General features: G+C 47.5%; 1 protein-coding gene across 1 annotated transcript in view; it reads right to left on the bottom strand.

Annotated features, from left to right (window-relative positions):
* Positions 1-22833, bottom strand: part of TSPAN14 (tetraspanin 14) — a 129372-nt gene extending 106539 nt beyond the window's left edge. Inside the window, exon 1 of the mRNA XM_082268021.1 lies at positions 22716-22833. The gene's annotated coding sequence lies outside the window, so the exon portion shown is untranslated. The remainder of the gene's footprint in view (positions 1-22715) is intronic.
* Positions 22834-25399: the final 2566 nt, after the last annotated feature.

Genomic DNA, 25399 nt, shown 5'->3' with positions numbered 1-25399 from the left:
GTAACGTTATACAGTTCAGTTCGAGTTTATGCAGGAAATGGCAGTCACATAGGTACATTGTAACCTTTTACAGTTAGCAAAAATATACTAATAAAACATATAAACCCATTGTGGTAGAGGAAATTCCCTGCCATTTTACAATCAGGTGTCTGAATTAATTATTTACATTGAACAGCCTATTCGCAGCAGATGTGTTGGCCTACGCAAGGCAGCCTTGTCCAACGTAATCCCACCGCATTGACATCAGGAAAAGCTTTGTTCCCCATCGTGTCACACCGCTGTCAATGGAACGTAAAGTGTAAACTAAACTTTTTATTTTTTTAGTTTTTCATAGAGCAGAAAGGAACTCGAGCCTGTCAGTTTTTTTTAAAACTGCGCCCCCCCTCCCCCCGGAGAGATTTACCCTCTCAATTTGTCCTGTTTACCATTATCATCAAAAGTGAAAGCAAAAGAAAAAAAAAAAAAAAAAAAATCGCACATTTTGGGTTGACATCAAAACATGTTGCTAAACCCACAACAGTAAAATCAGTCTGTATATGCAGTAAAGCATGTTTTGGTATAATCACTGTGGAACCTAAGGGCTCTGCATGGTGTAAAAAGGCTGTTTGAACCTGTCTTCTCTAATCCTCTCCTTCTTCCACAGTCCCCAATCCATCTCCTGATAGTACAGAGCCTTGGGGGCTCAGTTTGGAGTGCATTGCTATTAGACAGGAAGTGAAAGGGAAATCTTCCCAATGGAACACAGTGACTCAGAAAACAAACTGAATGAGGTTATCCCTCCCTTACTCTAAAATGAAAAAGAATTTTACTTGCCATTTAATAAAATTCTTACAGACAAAATAAAATAAAAAAATTAACAGTGCAATGCATTTTACAGATCCTGCCTTCTGAACTGCAACAGACCTGCTGAGGGGAGGAGTCTCAGGAGGTGGAGTTAGTAGGAATCACAGCTTGCAGGCAAAGTACCATGGGATATGTAGTCCTTCGAAATGGAAAGCTAAGGAGAAGCTGAAAAGCATGCTGGGAATCCAGGAAGTTGTGGAAAGAGGTGGCCAGCAGACAGGAAGAAGATATTTTTCAAGTAAGCTTGAAATGTCAAATATAACTATTGTAGAGAGGTACCTTAGAATACCCCCCCCCCCCTTTTTTCTTTTTTAACACAAATACAGCCCAGCTCACCTATACTTCAGGGAGGACCACGAGAGCTTTGGAGAGCTAAAAAAAGAAGGCCGAGCCCTTTAATCACTTGCCGACCGCAGCACGACTATTTACGGCGGCAGTCAGCCCCTCCTGGGCAAAGTGACTTAGGGGTACGTCACTCGCCCGCGAGCCAACAGGGGTCGAGCGCGCGCCGCCGGAGGCGCGCTCCTCCCCCCCCCTGCTCGTTCACTGTGTTCCCCGCGCGAGTGACCGGCGGCTTGGATGTCCGCCGGCCACCCGCGATCGTCCGCTGCAGAGGGAGAAAGGCAGGCTGCTGATGTAAACAAAGCCGCCTGTCATTCTCCCTGGTGTAACAGCAGAGATCATACGATCCTGCTATGTAGGATCGTATGTCTCTGTGGTTACATCAAATGCCACAACCCTTTACAGTTAGAAGCACGCCCCTAGGAACACACTTAACCCCTGCCTCTCCAATAAAGTTAGCCCCTTCCCTGCCAGTGTCATTTTTACAGTAACAGTGCATATGTATAGCACTGATTACTGTAGTAATGTCACTGGTACCCCCAAAAGTGTCAAAAATTTCAGTCAAGGGTCCGATCTGTCCGCCCCCAATGTCGCAGTCCCGAAAAAAAAAAAAACACAAAATTTTGGAGGGGATGATAAGGGACCACATACAAGACTTTAGTAATGAAAACGGTATTATAAGTAGTAATCAGCATGGATTTATGAAAAATCGTTCTTGCCAAACCAATCTATTAACCTTCTACGATGAAGTGAGCTGTCACCTAGATAAAGGTAAGCCTGTGGATGTGGTGTATCTGGACTTTGCAAAGGCCTTTGACACCGTTCCCCACAAACGCTTACTGTACAAACTAAGGAAGATAGGTATGGACCATAAGGTGAGTACCTGGATAGAGAACTGGCTCCAGGGGAGAGTACAGAGGGTGGCGATTAATGGGGAGTACTCAGATTGGGTGGGTGTGGAAAGTGGGGTCCCCCAGGGTTCTGTCCTGGGACCAATCCTGTTTAATTTATTCATAAATGATCTAGAGGAGGGGATATCGAGTACAATCTCAGTATTTGCGGACAATACTAAACTAAGCATGCCAATATCTTCTATGCAGGATGTGGAAACCTTACAAGCGGACCTGAACAAAATAACGGGGTGGGCAACTACATGGCAGATGAGATTTAATGTAGAAAAATGTAAAGTAATGCACTTGGGGGCCAGAAACCAGAAAGCAAGCTACTCACTAGGGGGGGGAACCTCTGGGGGAGTCTAGGATGGAAAAAGACTTGGGGGTACTGGTAGACAACAGGCTTGGAAGTGGCATGCAATGCCAAGCCGCCGCAAGCAAAGCCAACAGAATACTGGGATGTATAAAAAAGGGAATTCACTCCAGAAATAAAGAGATTATTCTTCCACTCTACAAAACTCTGGTCCGGCCACATCTGGAGTATGCTGTCCAGTTCTGGGCACCGGTCCTAAGGAAGGATGTGCTGGAACTGGAGAAAGTCCAGAGAAGGGCAACAAAAATAATTAGGGGAATGGAGGACATCGGCTATGAGGAAAGACTACAAGCCCTGAACCTTTTCTCTCTGGAGAAGAGATGATTGAGGGGGGATATGATATCAATGTACAAATATTGTACTGGTGACCCGAGCATAAGGAACAAACTATTCAGAGAAAGGAGATACAATAAGACACGTGGCCACTCACTAAAACTAGAGGAAAGGCGGTTTAACCTTAAAGTGCGTAAGGGGTTCTTCACTGTAAGAGCGGTAAGGATGTGGAATTCTCTTCCACAAGCAGTCGTATCAGCTGGGAACATTGATAGTTTCAAAAAACTATTGGATGGACACCTTAAAGACCACAACATACAGGGGTATACAATGTACGGTTAAAAGCAAACACACACACATCATAGGTTGAACTGGATGGACTGGTGTCTTTTTTCAACCTCACTAACTATGTAACTATGCAGATCGCCGCCATTACTCGTTAAAAAAAACAAAAAAAAAAAAAAAACAATAAAAAAATGACAAAAATCGTTCCCTTAGTAAACGCAATAATTTTTGCGCAAACCAATCAAAGTACGCTTATTGCGATTTTTTTTCACCAAACATATCTAGCAAAAAACAAATTGGCCGAAAATGTTAAAAAAAATTTAGATTTTTACATTCTTTTTTGGGGAATTTCATATAAAAAAAAAAATGTGAAAATGTTATTTTTTCAAAATTGTCGCTCTTTTTTTGTTTATAGTGCAAAAAGTAAAAATTGCACAGGTGATCAAATACCACCAAAAGAAAGCTCTGTTTGTGGGGAAAAAAGGACGTCAATTTTATTTGGGTACAGCGTCGCACAACCGCAAAATGTTCCGTTAAATTCACGCAGTACCGAATCGCAAAATAGAGCCTGGTAAGGAAGGGGGTAAAATCTTCCAGGGCTTAAGTGGTTTAAAAAAAATTGTACTTTTTTTTTTTTTTTTTTTATTTAAGGTCACCACTTTCTAAAAAAAAAAAAAAAAAAAAAAAAAAAAAAGGGGTTACCCCATGACTTCCCAAATATCACTTGAGCCGCTGTGGTGTTTATTTATACTGGTCTATATCCTAAGCTTGGCTCTCCCCCCTCCAGGGCAGGTTTGGTTGTATTTCAACCGACATTTTCCATTTTTTTTCTAATATAAATTTGGATCACAGCCCTCATTGGTCTGTTCACTTTCATTTTCATAAGCTTGGCTCTGGTTTCCAGTACAGGTCTATACTTCTTCCTCCTCTTTTTACTTGTGACAACTTGTGACACTCGCCTCGTTATTGCTCCACTGGTTGTAACAGACAGGCAAAGCAGCAGAAGGTGAAAAGATGTAAATCAGAGATAGATCAGGAACAGAGGAGGAAAATGTCAGCACAGACAGCAATCTGAAGGTCAGGCCTGGCTGCAGACAGATAACAGAATCCAGGAGCCAAGCCAAGTCCTTACCATGAATTGAGAAAGTTACCAGGAACTGAGCTGAAGGCAACTAGGATAAGGTTAGATCAAGAAGCTTACCAAATACAGGAAAGAAGGCTACACGGTAGAATCGCAGGAAACGGCAACAAAAGGGGGATGGATAGCAAACATAATAACACCCCGGTCACTTGTTTGTCAATGGGGCTGAATTACTATAATTGGAGAGTGCAAAATCTGGTGCAGCTTGGTATAGAAACCAATCAGCTTCCAGGTTTCACCGTCAAAACGTAACCCCCGTTCACATTGACTGCTGCTCTGAAATCGCATGATTTCAAAGCCACGTCAGTGTGACTTCGGGTGCGACTTGGAAGACACCTGTGCAGCTGTCAATGCAAGTTGCCCCCGAAATCGCCAAAAGTAGCGCAGGAACTACTTTTTTAAATGAGCGCAGCACCGCAAAGTCTTGGGCGCTCCGATTTGAACAGTGCAATTGCCAGCAATAGGTTGTGGATAATATCGGATGAACGGTCGTGATCGACTTTCGAAAGCTGTGTACTAATGATCAGAATATCCTACAATCAATTTGAAAATTTTATTTTTCTGTATGATTTTCAGATCGTGTGTACGAGCCATAAACTGGAATGCAAAATCTGGTGCAGCTGTGCATGGTAGCCAATCAGCTTCTAACCTCAGCTGGTTTCATTCAGCTTTAAATAACTGGAAGCTGATTGGCTTATATGCAGAGCTGCACCAGGTTGTGCACTCTCCAGTTCTAGTAAAGCAACAATTCTTAGTGCCTAATGTTTCCACTTGGTGGACCTTGAGGCTCCTTTCATGTACTGGTGATCCCAAATCACGGCAAATCGTGGGACCAGCCAGAACCAGCAGTACCCACAGCACAGTACAAGCCAAGCAGTACCAGCCTGAGCCAGCAGTACCCACAGCAGTACCCACAGCACAGTACAAGCCAGCAGTACCAGCCAGAACCAGCAGTACCCACAGCACAGTACAAGCCAAGCAGTACCAGCCTGAGCCAGCAGTACCCACAGCACAGTACAAGCCAAGCAGTACCAGCCAGAACCAGCAGTACCCACAGCAGTACCAGCCAGCAGTACCCACAGCATAGTACAAGCCAAGCAGTACCAGCCTGAGCCAGCAGTACCCACAGCACAGTACAAGCCAAGCAGTACCAGCCAGAACCAGCAGTACCCACAGCAGTACCCACAGCACAGTACAAGCCAAGCAGTACCAGCCAGAACCAGCAGTACCCACAGCAGTACCAGCCAGCAGTACCAGCCAGCAGTACCCACAGCATAGTACAAGCCAAGCAGTACCAGCCTGAGCCAGCAGTACCCACAGCACAGTACAAGCCAGCAGTACCAGCCTGAGCCAGCAGTACCCACAGCAGTACCAGCCAGCTGTACCCACCAGCAGTTCCAGCCAGCTATACCCACCAGCAGTACCCACCAGCAGTACCCGTCAGAATCACGGCAAATCGTGGGACACCAGTGCAATTCCTGTCATTTCCAATGGCACCCCAAACGTGGAAACTGATTGGTTTATATGCAGAGCAGTATCATGTTGTGCACTCTCCAGTTCTGGTAAAGCAACCCCATAGTATTGCCTGCCTGCTTGCAATTCTTAGTGCTTAATGCTTCCGCTTTGTGGGCCTTGAGGCTCCGTTCACATATTGGCGATCCCGAATCAAGGCAAATCGTGGGACACCCATGCGATTTCCGTCACTTCCAATCGCACCCCAAACGTGGTGCAATTTTACAGCGATTGTTGCCCGATGAATCGAGGTAACATTGCGCAAACAGAATCGCGGGACGTCTGTCGCCCATAAGAAGTTCTCGATTCTGCCCGCGATCTGGGTTGCCAATATGTGAACAGAGCCTCTAGTGAAGCTTTCCATTCTGTAGGCTTTTAAACAAACTGAACTGGGCTGGTAATGATGTGCAAGTTTCAACTTCATCTCAAAAGTCAGCAGCTAAGCCCTCATACCCATCTACAACCACTCTTCCCTCTGTTGATAATGCCGTCCATTCTGCAGAAATGAATTACATGGGACTGACACAGGAAGGGCAGAGGTGCCCGATGTATGGGCTGTAATTGGCAGTCTAGTGATACCGCCTCTATCCTGTGCACAAACTTCAGAACTCATAAGGGGGCAGTTCTGTCCGCCAACTACACCCCCATTTAAAAAGTAGGAAGTTCATATTTTGCCAGAAGTTCTGAACAGTTGCCATGGTGCTGCAAATGTGATCAGTTATGACACCAACTATTTGAAAGCTTGACAGTATGGTTGAGACCACAAGTAACTGTGGTAAGAATCACACCCTGGGCCATGACTGTTACAGTTTTGGGAAGCTGTTATATTGAATCTAACTGCTTGAACACACCTGTGCTTTCAAACGTTCTTTTCAGTAACCCCCAACTTCCAGGGTTCTGTAGCACTAAGCAATGCTGTTTGTGGAAATTGTCAGACGGGCAGAATGTCAGTTTAACGGATGGGATTCTCCGGAAACCATCAAGTGTTGCTTCCTTCCCTACAACGCCCTTTACTAGCCTAGAAGGCCTGGAAACTCTGATGTGCAGGAGGCAATAAAAAGAAGCCCATTGTCCTGGCTTAGTTACAATCCTTTACGCAGTCCTTAGAATGGAGATGTTTATATAGATTTTTTTATTTTCCTTCATTAGAAAATTAGTTAGAAAGGGACAGGAAAGAGGCCACATTAAAATGGTTCTTCAGCCTTCTTGAAAGAAAAATGAAAAGTCGGCAGTTACAAATACCGTAGGGGGGAGAACTTGCGGTGGATCACCGGCGGCGATCTGACCAGATGTGGGAGCGGGTAGCAGTCAAACACCTATAGAGTAGAGCTGCACCATTCTGCTTAGAATAAGCCAGTGTAAAAGGACCCTTAGAGCCGGTTCACACTACTCCGACTTGTCAGACTTGGTCGCCTGACAAGTAGCGCTCAATGCTGTGCAATGGAACCGTTCTAATCAGAGCGACTCGAGCAACTTCTATTGACTTCTATTATGAGAAGTCGTTTGCAAGCCGCGATGAAGTCATGCTGCACGGGCGACTTCAAAGTTGGGGCGACTTTGAGTCGCCCAGTGTGAACCGACTCTTAGTCTTTAAGAGGTTAAACTGACCTTTTACAGACAGAAGTTCATTCCTTTGATCTAAAAGAACAAAATGATACATTGTAAAACATTGTTTATAGTTATCTAGCAGCCTTAACAATGTTGATAAACATTTGCCTAAGAGCCCATTCACATTGAGCCCCGGTTCACACTACTGCGTGTGCGGGGTTCGCATGTCATGTCGGAGCGCACTGCTCCGACATGACATGCGATCAGCTGTACGGTGCGAGTTTAGCCATACAGTTTGTATGGCTAAATTCGCATTGCACCCGCAGCAAACACGCACAGGAGGCATTTTTGCTGCCGCATCAGGATCGGATCGCACAGCGGTTCACACTTGTGCGATCCGATCCTGTGCGAACTGCACGATCGCACTGCGATATGCGATCAAACTGGGGGTGTCGTTAAGATTACATTGACACCCCCAGCGAATCGCATATGGCAGTGTGAACTGCCGGGGGTGCGTGTGCGATGCGGGAACAGGCTGCGAATTCGCAGCCTTCCCGCAACGCATCAGTGTGAACCGAGCCTATGGCGACACGACTTCGTGGGGCGACCTGTGAAGTCGCGTGCACCGCGACTTCGGCGTGACTTGCAGAGACTTCACATAATGGAAGTCAATGCAAGTCACTCCGAGGTCGCCCCAAAGTAGTACAGGACCCTTTTTCTAAGTCGGAGCGACTTGTGTCGCTCCTATTAGAACGGGTCCTGTACTACTCAATGGACCGCGACCGACCACGACTTGTCAGGCTGACAAGTCGCGGCAGTGTGAATGGGCTCTAAGGCTCGGTTCACACAACGTCGCTCTGACTTAGGGGGCGACCTGTGAAGTCGCGTGCAGCGCGACTTGCACGGACTTCATAAAATGAATGTCTATGCAAGTCACCTCCAGGTCGCCCCGAAGTAGTACAGGACCCTTTTTTTAAGTCACAGTGACTTGTGTCGCTCCTATTAGAACGGCTCCTGTACCGCACAATGGGAGCATGAAGGACCGCGACTTGTCAGGCTGACTAGTGTGAATGCGGTCTAAGGCTCTTTTTTCTTTTTATTTTAAACCTGTGAGTGAGCAGCTCTGTAAGGCTACGTTTACATGTCGGTGTAGCGATCGCGGGACGCCTGTGCGTTGCCCGTGATTTGCAATAGCAACCCAAATGCTATGCGATGTTGCCGCGATTTCCGCCTGCAGAATCGCGGTAACATCGCGCAAAAAAAATCGCGGGACGCATGATGCCCCATAGAAGCTCTTATACCTTTTTTGGGCGTCATGTGTCCTGTGATTTTCTCTGCACGATGTTACCGCGATTCGGCAGGCGGAAATCGCGGCAACCTCGCACAGCGTTTGGGGTGCTATTGCAAGTCACGGGCAACGCACAGGCGTCCTGCGATTTGCAATGATTTCCGGATCACGGGCAGAATCGCGGTGATTCTGCCCGCAATCGCTACACCGACATGTGAACGTAGCCTAAGAGTCGAGGACATTCCGTTTTAAGATCCTGAGGGGGGTGAAGTGAGATCGCAATTTTTTTTAATGAATAATCCTGCAGCTCCACTATAGGTAAGCCTATAACAAGGCCTACCTATAGTAGAGCTGCACGATTCTGGCAAAAATGAGAATCACGATTTTTTTGCTTGGAATAAAAGATCACGATTCTCAGCACCACATATATTTATACATTTTTTTTTTTTTTTTTTTAGGGATTCCATTTAATCCCTAAAAAAATAAATAAATAAATGTATATTATAATGAAATGAAATATAAATATATATATAATTCATTCATTACAATATACATTTAATTATTTATTTTTTAGGGTTTTCCCCTCTCTCCCCCCCTCCTCTGTCCTTGATTACCTCATGGAAAGCTCATCATGCCATAATTTTCTCAGACCCGTGAACAAATAGGACCTTGTCACTTCGGGGGACAGAGCAGGCGGGGCTGAGGTGGGACGGAAGACACCGTCGCGTCATCTGCAGACTTGAATTGAGGAGGCGTGACGGAGGTGCGGCCTGCCGCGTCATCTGCAGAGTGCTCAATGGAGGAGGCGTGACGGAGGTGCGGCATGCCGCGTCATCTGCAGAGTGCTCAATGGAGGAGGCGTGACGGAGGTGCGGCCTGCCTCGTCATCTGCAGAGCGCTGAATGGAGGAGGCGTGACGGAGGTGCGGCCCGCCGCGTCATCTGCAGAGTGCTCAATGGAGGAGGCGTGACGGAGGTGCGGCCTGCCTCGTCATCTGCAGAGCGCTGAATAGAGGAAGCGTGACGGAGGTGCGGCCCGCCGCGTCATAGAGGAGGCGTGACGGAGGTGCGGCCGTGAAATAACCCCACCCCCAGAATCGCCGATATTCGTGATGGAGATCGCATAGGGGGGGTGGATCGAGATCGCGATCCCAGAACGATTAATCGTGCAGCTCTAACCTATAGGTACTGTAAATATCTCCTAAACTTGCACCGTCTAGGAGATATTTACATTGCATGCAGCCGGTGACGTCATCAGCGTATGCGTGCTGAAGGAATGGCCGCCCGTGCTGTTTTTCCAGAGCCCTGTGTCAGGACTGGCGGCTCCCGTGCGCACGCATGGGAGTGACGTCACACTGCTCCGGTCAGTGGCACAGCCGAAGTCCGCAGACCTGGAAGAACGACGGGTGAAGATGGATGTGGCCTCCAGCGGGGACAATGCAGGCTTAATTTGCAGGTAAGTGTCACATAATGTGCTAGTATGTGATGCATTTACTTTGCAGGTTAACCAAAAAAAAAAAAAAAACATTTTGTAGACTTCACTTCCTCTTTATTTAAAAAAAAAAATATATTATATATATATATAAAATCTATGTTGTTGTTTGAGAGTTCCCCTCCCTTCCTGTCTGATAAAAGTTGTTAGCACAGAAAGTGAGGGGAAATCACTCCAACACAGCTCCAAATAGCAGAAAAGAAAAACAGAACCACTTGAGGATTTTAGTCTCAAGGTTTTTCACCTTAATGCATTCTAACAAACTTTGTTGCAGCTCCCCCAGAGCCCCCCCCCCCCTCCCTTTTTCTTACCTGAGCCCATCCGTTTCAGCGGTGTGCATGAGCCCAGTGTCTCCAGTCGCTGTCTCTGTCCTCATTGGATAGAGTAGTAGCAGCAGGAGCCATTGGCTCCCACTGCTATCAATCAAATCCAGCGACACAGGAGCAGGGGGCGGGGCTGAGTCTCCTTGTCTGTGTCAATGGATGCAACAGCGCAAATCAGGAGCTCGCCTGCACGGGTGCCCCTATGGAAAGTGGCTCTCCGTGAGGGCACCCAATGAAGGGGAGGAGCCAGGAGTGCTGACGAGTAACCCCGGGGCTACTCTGTGCAAAACCCTTGCACAGAGCAGGCAAGTATGACAGGTTTTTTATTTTTATTTAAAAAAATAAAATACATTTTAAAAATCTGAACCTTTACAACCCCTTTAGGCCATATCACACATCTGCTGACGGATAAAAAAAAAAAAACAGTCAGCAATGCATCTCTATGGAAAAAGGGATGTAAATGGATCATCATCCTTTCACAAAATGTGAAAAAACTATCGGCGCAAAAATAAAAACAAAAAGGTGCGTATACTGTGATCAGCTGCAGACACTAATTGTCATCCCACTACACAAATCAAAAGAGGTGTTGTGCTAGATGATAGGTGTATAAATGTGATACAATAAATCTCATCAACATGAAAAATGTAGAAAATGTCCGTATAATCCAAATGGTGACAATAGTGATATACACGCCCCTAAGGGTAAATCATATAAAAAGTCCGTGTATATACAAAGTGCTGTGATCAAATGATTCCAAACGCCTCCATGACTGTAAAGAAATCCACCACCAGAAATGCAAGCCTCTCCCCTTACCCCAGGGTCAGAAACAGCAGTCCCCTATGGGGGTAAAAGACAGTCTAAACAGGAGAGTCCAGGATCAAACCGCTCACACATCCATAACACAGGGCCAGGTAGAGAGGGAACAAAGTAAAGAGAATCTAGTGCTCTCCGTCATACTCAGAAGGCAGAAATTCATTCAAAAATGAGGGTAATCGCAAACCGCTAAATCAAATAGAGCAAAACAGACATCGGTGTCTTCATTGGAAAGGAAAGGGTGTGACGTCCGCAGCCAGGCTCCGCCCCCTGACGTAGGCTCTTTACCATGTGACCAGCTGTGTCCAATCACAGCTGGTCACATAGTAAATAGGAAGTGCCATTGATCGGCTTTCCTCAGTCAGGCATGAGTAGAGGAGAGACGATCTGCGGCTTTCTGACAGGGGGGGTCTGCACTAGAAATCAGAGCATTGATTACCAGTCAAGACCCTTGGGGGGGGGGGGGTGCCACTAGAACCACCAGGGATGCCCACCATGGCTACCAGCCCGCCAGTGCCCTCCCCATCAGTGCCCATTATTGCCCACCAGTGCTGCCTATCAGTGTCTCAGTGTCCACCAATGCTGCATATCAGTGCTACCTATCAGTGTCTCAGTGTCCACCAATGCTGCATATCAGTGCTGCCTATCAGTGTCTCAGTGTCCACCAATGCTGCATATCAGTGCTGCCTATCAAAAACACTAGTATCATTTTTTTTTTTTAGGATAAGTAGGATAAAATAAATAAAATAAAAATGCGCACTATTGGTACATAAACAACTAACATACACATATGTGGTGTCGCTGCAGACGTTGGGAGCAGGAACATTTATTTTGGGTTGTTCTTTGGTGGTATGTTATGGTAGTAGCAAGAAATATACAGCTACATTTTTTTTTTAAAAAAAAGGTTTTGTTTTTTTTTTATACTATTTTGGGTCCGTTTTTTTTTTTTTTTAATAATATAAAAAAAAAAAAAAAAAAAAAAAAAAAAATTCAGGAGATATCCGTTACCATTGGCACCCGATCTTGTCAAAGTCAGTCAGCCAATGAGAAGAGAAAGGGGGCAGGTCTGGGCTACGGCTCCATGTCTAAATGGACACACGGAGCTGCAGCTCGGCTTGGGTGCCCCCCATAGCAAGCAGCTTGTTGTGGGGGCACTAAACAGGAGGGAGGGGCCAGGAGCACAGAATAGGGACCTGAGAAGAGGAGGATCCAGACTGCTCTGTGCTAAACACACACACACACACACACACGATTGGTTTTAACCATTCCATACTCAAAACTGAAAAAAATGTTGGCTTTAGGAATACTTTAAGTCTAAGGTGATTGTAAATGATCACTTTGTAAAACAACACATTCAGTTTAAAATAGAAATGAAAGGCAAAACATTTTTCCATAGGTAAAAAAAAAAAAAAAAAAAACACAACAATATAAATAACTTGTTCTTTTTCTTGTTTTTTTTTTTTTTTTTATATATATAAATGATCACATTCCCTCTGTTCTCAGCTGTATAGAGAGCTGGGGGAGAAGAAGCACCAGCACACTGCACTTGTCAGTGAATGGCTGTGCAACAGGAGCTTGTCAGGACAAGTCTGATCATTGGAGGAGAGTACACTGAGTTCCCAGCACAGCCAGAGAACTGACCACTGTGTGCTCTCCTGCTTAGTGTGGTCAGTTTTTAATAGGAAAGCAGAGGGGCTGGCAGGAACACCAGGGATTTCACACAAAGAACAGGAGACTCTCTTATACAAGTACATGGTTCAGCGGGCACATATCAGGAATATGAAATGTTGGGTAATAAACACTAACTTTTGAAATCACAAACTTGTAAGAATCATGTGAAATGTCAAAATTCATTCTCTGCATACTTGATACAGCTCAGAGACTTGAAGCATTGAACTCAAATGTGTCATGATGACACCCAGGCAACATGCATTTTCAGATGATGTCAGAAAAAGTTTCCTTTAATAACCTGGTGGGACATGGAATCCTCCTCCCGTCTACTAAAGACCAGCATGGATACTGGAAAGAAGCCCAATGATCAGCCCAGTCATTCAATAATCTGCTGCTTTTCTAATAGTTTGTATACCCCTAAGGGGACTTCAAACATGTGTGAACTGCACTCTTCACTGTTAGAAGCATGAAATAAAAAAAACTGTATAATAAAATCATATAGAAAACCATTTTAGGTATGCAGTTACGTGACATAAATTGAAGGATTGTGCAGAAGACATTTCGGGAGTAGTGGTAAAGACATCAGGAGGTTCCTGGTATAAAAATGAGAAATAGCACGAGCCAGTCCGCCGACCAAACGCCACAGCTGTCTCAGTCCTGATAACATTCGCTGAGTCATTCAAATAACATCTTTCACCAGTACAGAGGAATATGGGAATGCATGTTCTAAGAAGGTCATATTGGCCCTGCTCCAGACTATGAAAGGTGGGGCCCCCGATATCGCAATCCTTTCCCCTCCACTAGGACACTCCTTTTATCCAGCTTCCCTTAGGCCTCTGTTGTATACTAAGTATCCAGAAATAATATCTACTTAGTGTGGTCTTAGTCTCTATTCATAGTTCCTGTATTTTTCGCTCCATAAGACGCACTACCCCCCCCCCCAAAAAAAATGGGGGGGGAAACGTCTGTGCGTCTTATGGAGCAAATACTGACCAAATCCCTACATGTTGGGTATCGGGCGGTCCACGCGCACTGATCCCGAGTATCCCCGAGTCCCAGCTCAGCTGTCAGTTTCTAGAACGGAGACGCTACTTCCTGTATCCTCCCGAGCTCAGCCACAGACCTCCAAGCAAATCTACCGTATACTGTGTATATACCCACACTGAGCATTATACCCACCACTGAGACCAGCAGTACCCGACAGCAGTATCAGCCAGCTGTACCCGACAGCAGTATCAGCCAGCTGTACCCGACAGCAGTATCAGCCAGCAGTACCCGACAGCAGTATCAGCCAGCAGTACCCGACAGCAAAATACCACCACCACCTCATTCTTCATACCATACAAGGATGATAGAGCAGCGGAGAGACATTTTGGGCCACCTCCAGCTGAAAAAATGATAAGAGTGGAGGAAACAGGAGGATCAGCTTCAAAAAGCAGATAAAATTAAGCGCACTTTTCATGGGCATGCTGCAAAGTGGCCACAGTTAGACGTGGACATGAAAGAATGGATCACAGGTCACCGGAATAATGGCTTCTCAGCACTGTACAGCATTACAGACCTCCTCTGACCAGTGACCACCGGCATGGTGGCATCCAGAGACCACCTCAGACCACCGTCCAGAGCACTCTACAGCATTACAGGCCTCCTCAGACCACCGTCCAGAGCACTCTACAGCATTACAGGCCTCCTCAGACCACCGTCCAGAGCACTCTACAGCATTACAGGCCTCCTCAGACCACCATTCAGAACATTCTGCAGCATTACAGGCCTCCTCAGACCACCGTCCAGAGCACTCTACAGCATTACAGGCCTCCTCAGACCACCGTCCAGAGCACTCTACAGCATTACAGGCCTCCTCAGACCACCGTCCAGAGCACTCTACAGCATTACAGGCCTCCTCAGACCACCATTCAGAACATTCTGCAGCATTACAGGCCTCCTCAGACCACCATCCAGAACATTCTGCAGCATTACAGGCCTCCTCAGACCACCGTCCAGAACATTCTGCAGCATTACAGGCCTCCTCAGACCACTGTCCAGAGCACTCTACAGCATTACAGCCCTCCTCAGACCACCATCCAGAACATTCTGCAGCATTCCAGGCCTCCTCAGACCACCATCCAGAACATTCTGCAGCATTACAGGCCTCCTCAGACCACCATCCAGAACATTCTGCAGCATTACAGGCCTCCTCAGACCACCGTCCAGAGCACTCTACAGCATTACAGGCCTCCTCAGACCACCATTCAGAACATTCTGCAGCATTACAGGCCTCCTCAGACCACCATCCAGAACATTCTGCAGCATTACAGGCCTCCTCAGACCACCGTCCAGAACATTCTGCAGCATTACAGCCCTCCTCAGACCACCATCCAGAACATTCTGCAGCATTCCAGGCCTCCTCAGACCACCATCCAGAACATTCTGCAGCATTACAGGCCTCCTCAGACCACCGTCCAGAACATTCTGCAGCATTACAGGCCTCCTCAGACCACCATCCAGAACATTCTGCAGCATTACAGGCCTCCTCAGACCACTGTCCAGAGCACTCTACAGCATTACAGGCCTCCTCAGACAGTCCAGAGTGACTAAATCTCTTAGTTTGATCAAACCTTAATACCATAAATAATAACATGATATTAGATTTTTTTTACTCAAGGAGTATATAATGAGTTTGGAAATTCTATAGAAATGCTTAAATAATGCATTACAAATTTAACTAAACACATTAGATTTTAGTTGACAAAAATTATTTTATTCAACTAAAATGTACTGGGGATTTTAGTCAACTAAAATATGATGACTAAAAATGGCATTTTAGTCCAAGACTAGGACTAAAACTAAAATCAATCGCAGATGACTAAAATGGGACTAAAACTAAAATAGCATTTTAGTCAAAAGACTAGAACTAAAACGAAATCAAAATTCGATGCCAAAATTAAAAACACTGCACACTGGTCCGTTGCGGTGTTAAAATTCCTGCATTTTTGGTGAACATTTGGTCAGTATTGAAATACACGTTGAAATGCATTTTTAACCACACGGCCTATGAAAAACGCACCATAAATGCAGTAAAATTGCGTTTTTTCGGTGCCCATTATAAGCACCTTGTTTTTTTCTATCAGTAAAATGCCGATAATTTTCAGCGGCCGATATATCGGTGCATCCCTACTAAAGTTGGCCATACACAGAGTATTTTTGTTCAGCCCGTGGATAATATACAAACAAATGCATCTCTTGTATTTTGACAGCAGGCCCCACTGGCTGTCAAAATACTCAGACAACGGCTGCACCCGATTTGATGCAGCCGCTGTTTGCCAACAATATACAGTCTGGCTCCTTCATTTTCAATCAAAGGATATCAGGCTGGAGGGTGGTAACAGGGCCACCCACTGATCACATGGTGACCAGTTCATCAGGAGCTGCCTAAAGACGGCAAAGTGCATGGCCAGCTCTAAGGCTGCATTCACACTTGAGCGTAGCGTTTTACCGCAATTTCAGGCGTTTTTTTCAGCCGTTTTTGGAGGCAGGCATTGACATCTATCAAAAACGCTGGTAATCAGCCCAAAAAGAAGCTCATGTACTTTTTCAGCTACAGGCGTTTTGCGAAACGCTCAGATGTGAACAGGGGCCATTTAAATGAATGGGGTTTTACTTGATGGGCGTTTTGGAACGTTTTTTTTTAGCGTTTTTGGAGCTGAAAAACACTCAAAAACGCCCAGGTGTGAATGGAGCCTTAACGTGGTACAATGTGATCCCTATGACCACAACCCACATGGCAGTGTGTCACCAAGATTAAAATGTATCTAATCAAGCCCAAGAACAAAACAGGACATCTTACCAGTCAGAGGTGGTGAGATCTGAATTAGTTTTATTTTTCAGGCTTCTCTCCCCTTTATTTTCACCTACATTTCTTAACACTTTTCCTGTCCTACGGTGACAACGCTCACTCACCTTCTATCTAAGGAGGAGCAATGTTGTCACCCTGGCACAAGACTACAGAACATTTCCACCTTTTCCCCTCTCCATAATAAAGGGGAGGTGTTCTGTAATCCACAGAGAAAGCTTGGAATGCAACTGATAAAGACTGTCAGCCTGGCAGAGAAAACAAGAAGTTATCAGCTCACATGATTTCTGGCAGGATGTACTTTTGTAGATTTACCAAAATGTTTTCAAATGTATCTTTAAAGCCCAAATTCCGGAAGTAGCTCTCTTTCAATGGGGATGCACGCACACAGTCGAGATTAAAGTCCTTTTACTTACCGGATCCTCTGCTCCCCCAAGCACCAGTGTTGGACTGTCCCTTGGGTCCTCATGTCCAGTGCAGTCCCCCGAGCTCCAGTGGTAGACTGTCCCTTGGGACCTCATGTCCAGTGCAGTCCCCCAAGCTCCAGTGGTAGACTGTCCCTTGGGACCTCATGTCCAGTGAAGTCCCCCGAGCTCCAGTGGTGGACTGTCCCTTGGGTCCTCATGTCCAGTGCAGTCCCCTCAAGCTCCAGTGGTGGACTGTCCCTTGGGTCCCCATGTCCAGTGCAGTCCCCCAAGCTCCAGTGGTAGACTGTCCCTTGGGTCCTCATGTCCAGTGCAGTCCCCCGAGCTCCAGTGGTAGACTGTCCCTTGTGACCTCATGTCCAGTGCAGTCCCCCGAGCTCCAGTGGTGGACTGTCCCTTGGGTCCTCATGTCCAGTGCAGTCCCCTCAAGCTCCAGTGGTGGACTGTCCCTTGGGTCCCCATGTCCAGTGCAGTCCCCCAAGCTCCAGTGGTGGACTGTCCCTTGGGTCCTCATGTCCAGTGCAGTCCCCCAAAGCTCCAGTGGTGGACTGTCCCTTGGATCCTCATGTCCAGTGCAGTCCCCCAAGCTCCAGTGGTAGACTGTCCCTTGGGACCTCATGTCCAGTGCAGTCCCCCGAGCTCCAGTGGTAGACTGTCCCTTGGGACCTCATGTCCAGTGCAGTCCCCCAAGCTCCAGTGGTGGACTGTCCCTTGGGTCCTTATGTCCAGTGCAGTCCCCCAAGCTCCAGTGGTGGACTGTCCCTTGGGTCCCCATGTCCAGTGCAATCCCCCAAGCTCCAGTGGTGGACTGTCCCTTGGGTCCTCATGTCCAGTGCAGTCCCCCAAGCTCCAGTGGTGGACTGTCCCTTGGGTCCTCATGTCCAGTGCAGTCCCCCAAGCTCCAGTGGTGGACTGTCCCTTGGGTCCTCATGTCCAGTGCAGTCCCCCAAGCTCCAGTGGTGGACTCTCCCTTGGATCCTCATGTCCAGTGCAGTCCCCCAAGCTCCAGTGGTGGCGTGTCTCTTGGGTCCTCCTGTCCAGTGCAGTTCCCCAAGCTCCAGTGGTAGACTGTCCCCTGGGTCCTCATGTCAAAGTGCAGTCCCCCAAGCTCCAGTGGTGGACTGTCCCTTGGGTCCTTATGTCCAGTGCAGTCCCCCCAAGCTCCAGTGGTGGATTGTCCCTTGGGTCCTCATGTCCAGTGCAGTCCCCCCAAGCTCCAGTGGTGGACTTTCCCTTGGGTCCTCATGTCCACTGCAGTCCCCCAAGCTCCAGTGGTGGACTGTCCCTTGGGTCCTCATGTCCAGTGCAGGGCTATGGATCCAGCATCTGTCTTGATGACATCAGGACATTGGTAGCTCTGGGGGGCTGATCCATCAGCGCAGAAGCATGAAGAATCGGGTAAGTAAATTGTCTTTTCTATGTCCCCCAGACATAAACAATCGGTTAACCTTTGCAGCGCAGGTGCAGCCCCACACCGCAGCATTTTTATAGGTTTCCTGGAGTTCGGCTTTAAAGAGGAACTTCATGTGGCCGTGTAAACATTTAACGTCAGCAGGCTGTAAAGACTGTAGCTGCTGACTTTCCAGAAGCCGATACTTACCAGCTCATGAAGTCCAGCTTCTTCCAGTTTTAAATTTGATGTCAAACTTAAATTTAGTCTTATTTTAGTCATCTGAACTGGTTTCGTTTTTAGGCCGCGGTGCGAATTTCAGGTCCGTTTTCGCCGTGAATTTCCAAAGTAGCTTTTCAGAAGTTCAGCTGCGATTTAGATACGGTTCTCATTGGAAGTTTAGGAGCAGGTGGCCGCCCGTATCCTTAACAATAGTTGGTTGTTAAAGCAGACTTCCACCCACTTCTTAAACTTTGAGCAATTCATTACATAATTAAATGTTAAAAACGCATTGTCATTTTAAAAGGCAGATCGATCGTCTTCCTGTGTACCTTTCTGCAGGGAGGTACGTCATTTCCAGCAGTGCATCGGCTCCTGGGAGGGGAGGGTCATCAATCCCAGGAGTCAATGGGCATTGCCAGATGGTAGCATCCTTCGCACTGCGCGAGGTGCATGCTGGGTAGCCAGCATTCACCGAATCCCAGAAGAGAGACCCAGCGGGCTTCACATGCCCATAGTCAGGATGGCCGCGCTGTGCAGAAGGGAAACAAAGTAAGTGATCAGTGCTACCCAACTCTGGCTTTAAGCAGCAGGCCAGCAAGCCAGTCGCCACAACCTTAACAACTGATGATCCATCAGCTGGCAGCAGTCCCCCCCCCCCCAAAAATGTAATTTCGGAAAAAAACAGCATGGGGTCGCCCCCCAAGTTATACCAAGTCCTTTGAGTCTGGTATGGATTTTAAGCAGAAACTCATGACAATTTTTTTTCTTAATGGTGTGGGGGGGGGGGGGGGGGTTTCCCCTCAAAATCCATACCAGACCTTTATCTGAGGAAGGGGAGAGGGCTGTAGGAGGATCGAGCGCCCCCCCTCCCCCTCTCTTAAACATACCAAGTCACATGCCCTCAACATGCCCCCCCCCCAAAAGCAACTTGTCCCCATGTTGTGGGCCAGGGTTGTGGGGGTCTGTGGGCCCCCAGATCCCGGTCCCCCCCCCATGTGAATGAGCCACCCTACCCAGAAACACCCCTCCCCCCGATGTTGAGGGTATGTGGCCCGGTATGGTTTGGCTCGCTCCTCCCCACCCCCCTTTCCTGGCTTGCCAGGCTGCATGCTCGGATAAGAGTCTGGCATGGATTTTGGGAGGGACCCCACACTTTTTTTTAGAATTCTGGTGTGGGGTTTGCCTCCACATCCATGTCAGGCCTAAGTGTCTGGTATGGATTTGGTGGGAACCCCACACAGTTTTTTTTTTTTTTTTTTGGCATGGGGTTCCCCTTAAAATCCATACCAGACTTGAAGGACCTGGTATGGAGTGGGTCGGGACCCCCAAACTGTTTAATTCTCAATTAGTGTTTCAAACTGATGATTTGTGCGATTCAGAAGCATCCCCATAGAAGTCAATTAGCCTGGAATGCGCACCCGAACCACGCTGCAGTGCTCAGAAAACGCACAGGACTCTTTTCCAGCTTGCATTGTGAATGCACCACATATAGGTGAACAGCTTCAATAGAAGCCAATGATTTTTTGCATCATGCGAATCAGATGCGGTTCAAAACTAATCAGATTTGCATATATGTGAGCTGGCCTTAGTCGTATTTTAGTTGACTAAAACCTCCAGTATATTAACACTTCCTCCCTACAGATGATTCTTCCCAGGGCTTCAGATCTTTGATGTCGCTGTCACTTCCTGATGACTCACAGCTGGCATTCTCCTGGGTATCTGTAAGATTGAGGGGCATAGGGAGATCTGTAGCCCCCTGGGTTGGGTGATATTATCCCAGGAGGCTGTGAATGGAGGACAATGGGGCTCTACAAGGTGATGTCATCTTTGCCTAGGTGACGATTGAGGAAGATGGGGTGGGTATTGGGTAACACCAAAACAAAAAAAGGATTGAGTGGGGGCTTGATGGTAACTTTAGTTTTCTCACTGAAGGTCTGCTTCAACAGATTAAGAGCTAGTTCAGACTTGCAGTGCCCTCTGAAAAGCAGTCTGTGTTGGGTTGCTTTTCAGAAGGCATTTGACCAGCACTGAGGCAGTAACATAATGCCTCCTAGTCTGCCTGATTTAACCCTATAAATGCTGTACTACCATGCTGTGGATTGTGGGGTGGTGTGATAGGCTGCATGTAAGTGTTCAGGTAGGTGGTTGAGCTGGATGGGGTGGTAAAACTGCAACTCAACTCCCTGGTTTTACTGCCCACAGTCACACATGTGAGCAAGGCTCCTTACACTCAGGGCCATCAAGGTGCAGTGCCCCCTGTAGAGACAGGTAAAGTGACCAGCCCCGCAGCTGGATGGGGCAGAATGCTGTACTGAGCAGTACCGGTGTTTAGATATTGGAAGATCTGCATTCTGGAACTTCATCTTGGAACACACAGGGAGATAAATTCCGGTTCCACTTGGTACAGCATCACTCCCCATAGACTTTGCCAGGCTGCCAGCTGTGGGGCTGGATGGTGCACCTGACCCGCCCCTCCTGGGTGAGGGATCCACCCCACTGCTGTGCTGGGAGGAAATAGGAGAAGATCATTGTTACTGGATACACTTCTATCTCCCACAATGGCAGCACTGGTATTCATTGTATATAGAATGCAGATTGTATTACAGAGATCACATTGTGCAGCACTGATCACCTACAGATCACACATCACCTACAGATCACACATCACCTACAGATCACCTACCCATCACCAATCACCTACAGATCACCTACCCATCACCGATCACCTACCCATCACCGATCACCTACCCATCACCGATCACCTACCCATCACCGATCACCTACCCATCACCGATCACCTACAGATCATCTACCCATCACCTACAGATAGATGATCATGTACCCATCACCTACAGATCACCAACCCATCACCGATCACCTACAGATCATCTACCCATCACCTACCCATCACCGATCACCTACAGATCATCTACCCATCACCTACCCATCACCGATCACCTACAGATCATCTACCCATCACCGATCACCTACAGATAGATGATCATCTACCCATCACCTACAGATCACCAACCCATCACCGATCACCTACAGATCATCTACCCATCACCTACAGATCACCTACACATCACCTACCCTTCACCGATCACCTACAGATCATCTACCCATCACTGATCACCTACAGATCATCTACCCATCACTGATCACCTACCCATCACCGATCACCTACAGATCATCTACCCATCACTGATCACCTACAGATCATCTACCCATCACTGATCACCTACCCATCACCGATCACCTACAGATCATCTACCCATCACCTACAGATAGATGATCATCTACCCATCACCTACAGATCACCAACCCATCACCGATCACCTACAGATCATCTACCCATCACCGATCACCTACACATCACCTACCCTTCACCGATCACCTACAGATCATCTACCCATCACCGATCACCTACAGATCATCTACCCATCACTGATCACCTACAGATCACCTACCCATCACCTACACATCACCTACCCTTCACCGATCACCTACAGATCATCTACCCATCACTGATCACCTACAGATAGATGATCATCTACCCATCACCTACAGATCACCAACCCATCACAGATCACCTACAGATCATCTACCCATCACCTACAGATAACCTACCCATCACCGATCTATCACCCACCCATCACTGATGACTTACCCCATTACCTACCCATCACTGATCACAGACATTACACACATCCTTCTTGTAGGATCTGTTCTCAGGCTTTCATCACATGAACTCCTTGATGTGCAGAATATACCAATCAATACAAACCCCCCTCTCCTCCCCAGACACAGAGCTGGCACATAGACAGCCCACTGATGGAGGATCCCTATCCTCTCCTGTACACTTGGATGGGATAGGAGGACTCACCTGCTGATGTGTACACTGAGCCCTGGGGAGCCTGGACTGCCAGATGTCTGCCCCCCCCCCCTTTCATCACCCTACAAACAACAACACAATATGATGTCACCGGACCGACCATCCCCCCTTCCCCCGGGTACATACAGTGCACTCACCGGTCACACAGAGCACCGACCCAACTTTCCCGGCTGGAGCCTTGTGTACAAAGTTATGATGAAGATCGGAGAGTACAGGAGACCCGCCTACACACCACACAGGAAGTACAACATCGCCCCGCCCTACTCTGTGTCAGGGGGGCGGAGACAGAGAGCACCGTCCTGTCACAGAGCGATACTACACACGCTGTGTACACAGGAAGGGGCGGGGAGAAGTACAGAGATTATTATAGAGCGATGTACGGGGAGTATATAGGGTGACTTCTCTCTGTACGTCATCTCACCGCTGTCTGTACATCTCACTGCATCTGCTGTGCGCTTTGTATATCCACCCGCCTTCAGAAATGTACACACAGCACAGGGAAAACATGGAGATTATAACTCAGAAATATGTACACACATCACTCGGAAGGATTGGAGATGTACACACAGCACAGGGGATGTACAGGTAGCAGGGGGATGTACACACAGCACATGTACAGCACCCCTACAGGGAGCACACACAGCACAGGGGATGTACATATGGCACAGGGGCTATACAGTCGGCACAGGGTGTGACAAATCGGTACAGGGTGTGTACAGTCAGCACAGGGCATGTACAGTCAGCACAGGGTGTGTACAGTCAGCACAGGGCGTGTACAGTGAGCACAGGGCATGTACAGTCAGCACAGGGCGTGTACAGTCAGCACAGGGTGTGTACAGTCAGCACAGGGCGTGTACAGTGAGCACAGGGCGTGTACAGTCAGCACAGGGCATGTACAGTCAGCACAGGGCATGTACAGTCAGCACAGGGCATGTACAGTCAGCACAGGGCGTGTACAGTGAGCACAGGGCGTGTACAGTGAGCACAGGGCGTGTACAGTGAGCACAGGGGGCGTACAGTCAGCACAGGGCATGTACAGTGAGCACAGGGCGTGTACAGTGAGCACAGGGCGTGTACAGTGAGCACAGGGGGCGTACAGTCAGCACATGGGGCGTACAGTCAGCACAGGTCATGTACAGTCGAGAAGGGGATGTGCATTCAGCACAGGGAATGTACAATCAGCACATGGTCTTCACAGTTAGCACAGGGCATGTACAGTCAGCACAGGGCATGTACAATTAGTACATGGTCTTTACAGTCGGCACAGGGGATGTACAATTAGTACATGGTCTTTACAGTCGGCACAGGGGATGTACAATTAGTACATGGTCTTTACAGTCGGCACAGGGGATGTACAATCAACACAGGGTGTGTACAATCAGCACAGGGCATGTACAGTCAGCACAGGGCATGTACAGTCAGCACAGGGTCTGTACAGTCAGCACAGGGTGTGTACAGTCAGCACAGGGGATGTACAGTCAGCACAGGGTGTGTACAGTCAGCACAGGGGATGTACAGTCAGCACAGGGCATGTACAGTCAGCACAGGGCATGTACAGTCAGCACAGGGTCTGTACAGTCAGCACAGGGTGTGTACAGTCAGCACAGGGTCTGTACAGTCAGCACAGGGTCTGTACAGTCAGCACAGGGCATGTACAGTCAGCACAGGGCATGTACAGTCAGCACAGGGGATGTACAGTCAGCACAGGGGATGTACAGTCAGCACAGGGGATGTACAGTCAGCACAGGGTCTGTACAGTCAGCACAGGGGATGTACAGTCAGCACAGGGTGTGTACAGTCAGCACAGGGTCTGTACAGTCAGCACAGGGTGTGTACAGTCAGCACAGGGTCTGTACAGTCAGCACAGGGCATGTACAGTCAGCACAGGGGATGTACAGTCAGCACAGGGTCTGTACAGTCAGCACAGGGTCTGTACAGTCAGCACAGGGTGTGTACAGTCAGCACAGGGCATGTACAGTCAGCACAGGGTCTGTACAGTCAGCACAGGGTGTGTACAGTCAGCACAGGGTCTGTACAGTCAGCACAGGGTGTGTACAGTCAGCACAGGGTGTGTACAGTCAGCACAGGGTGTGTACAGTCAGCACAGGGGATGTACAGTCAGCACAGGGTCTGTACAGTCAGCACAGGGTCTGTACAGTCAGCACAGGGTGTGTACCGTCAGCACAGGGTCTGTACAGTCAGCACAGGGCATGTACAGTCAGCACAGGGCATGTACAGTCAGCACAGGGCATGTACAGTCAGCACAGAGTCTGTACAGTCAGCACAGGGTGTTAGCACAGGGCATGTACATAGTTGCCAACATTTGAAAAAAATTTCCAGGGACACTTTGCAGCACAGCTATCAATTACTAACCACACCCACTTCCCCGAAGCTCCGCCCACTCTGCATAATTAATCTCCGCCTACTTATCAGATTATAGGGTCTACTTCATAAAGAGAGAATTACAGGAAATTGAAAAGGGAATTGAAAACTTGAGGCCAAAGTAGCAGAGTTGGAATAATTCTCTCATTCAGCTGCACTACTTCTGCCTAAAGTTTAAAATTCTCATCACAATTCCCTGCAATTCTAAAGTGTCAAATGTGCTCAGGTGTGACCATACAAAAAATGTAATATGTAAATATAAATAAAGTGCAAGGTGTAAATAAGTATGATTATACTATCTGGTATAATTAGGTTTTATTGTACTTATTTACACCTTGCACTTTATTTATATTTACATATAACATTTTTTGTATGGTCACACCTGAGCACATTTCACACTTTATTCACCTGTCTTTGAATTCAGCCCTCTGTAGGGTGA

This window comes from Pelophylax lessonae (assembly GCF_965119305.1).
Source record: "Pelophylax lessonae genome assembly, chromosome: 9".
NCBI classification, from domain to species: Eukaryota; Metazoa; Chordata; class Amphibia; order Anura; family Ranidae; genus Pelophylax; species Pelophylax lessonae.
Note: the sequence above shows the minus strand (reverse complement) of the source record. Positions and strands in the feature narration are given on the sequence as shown.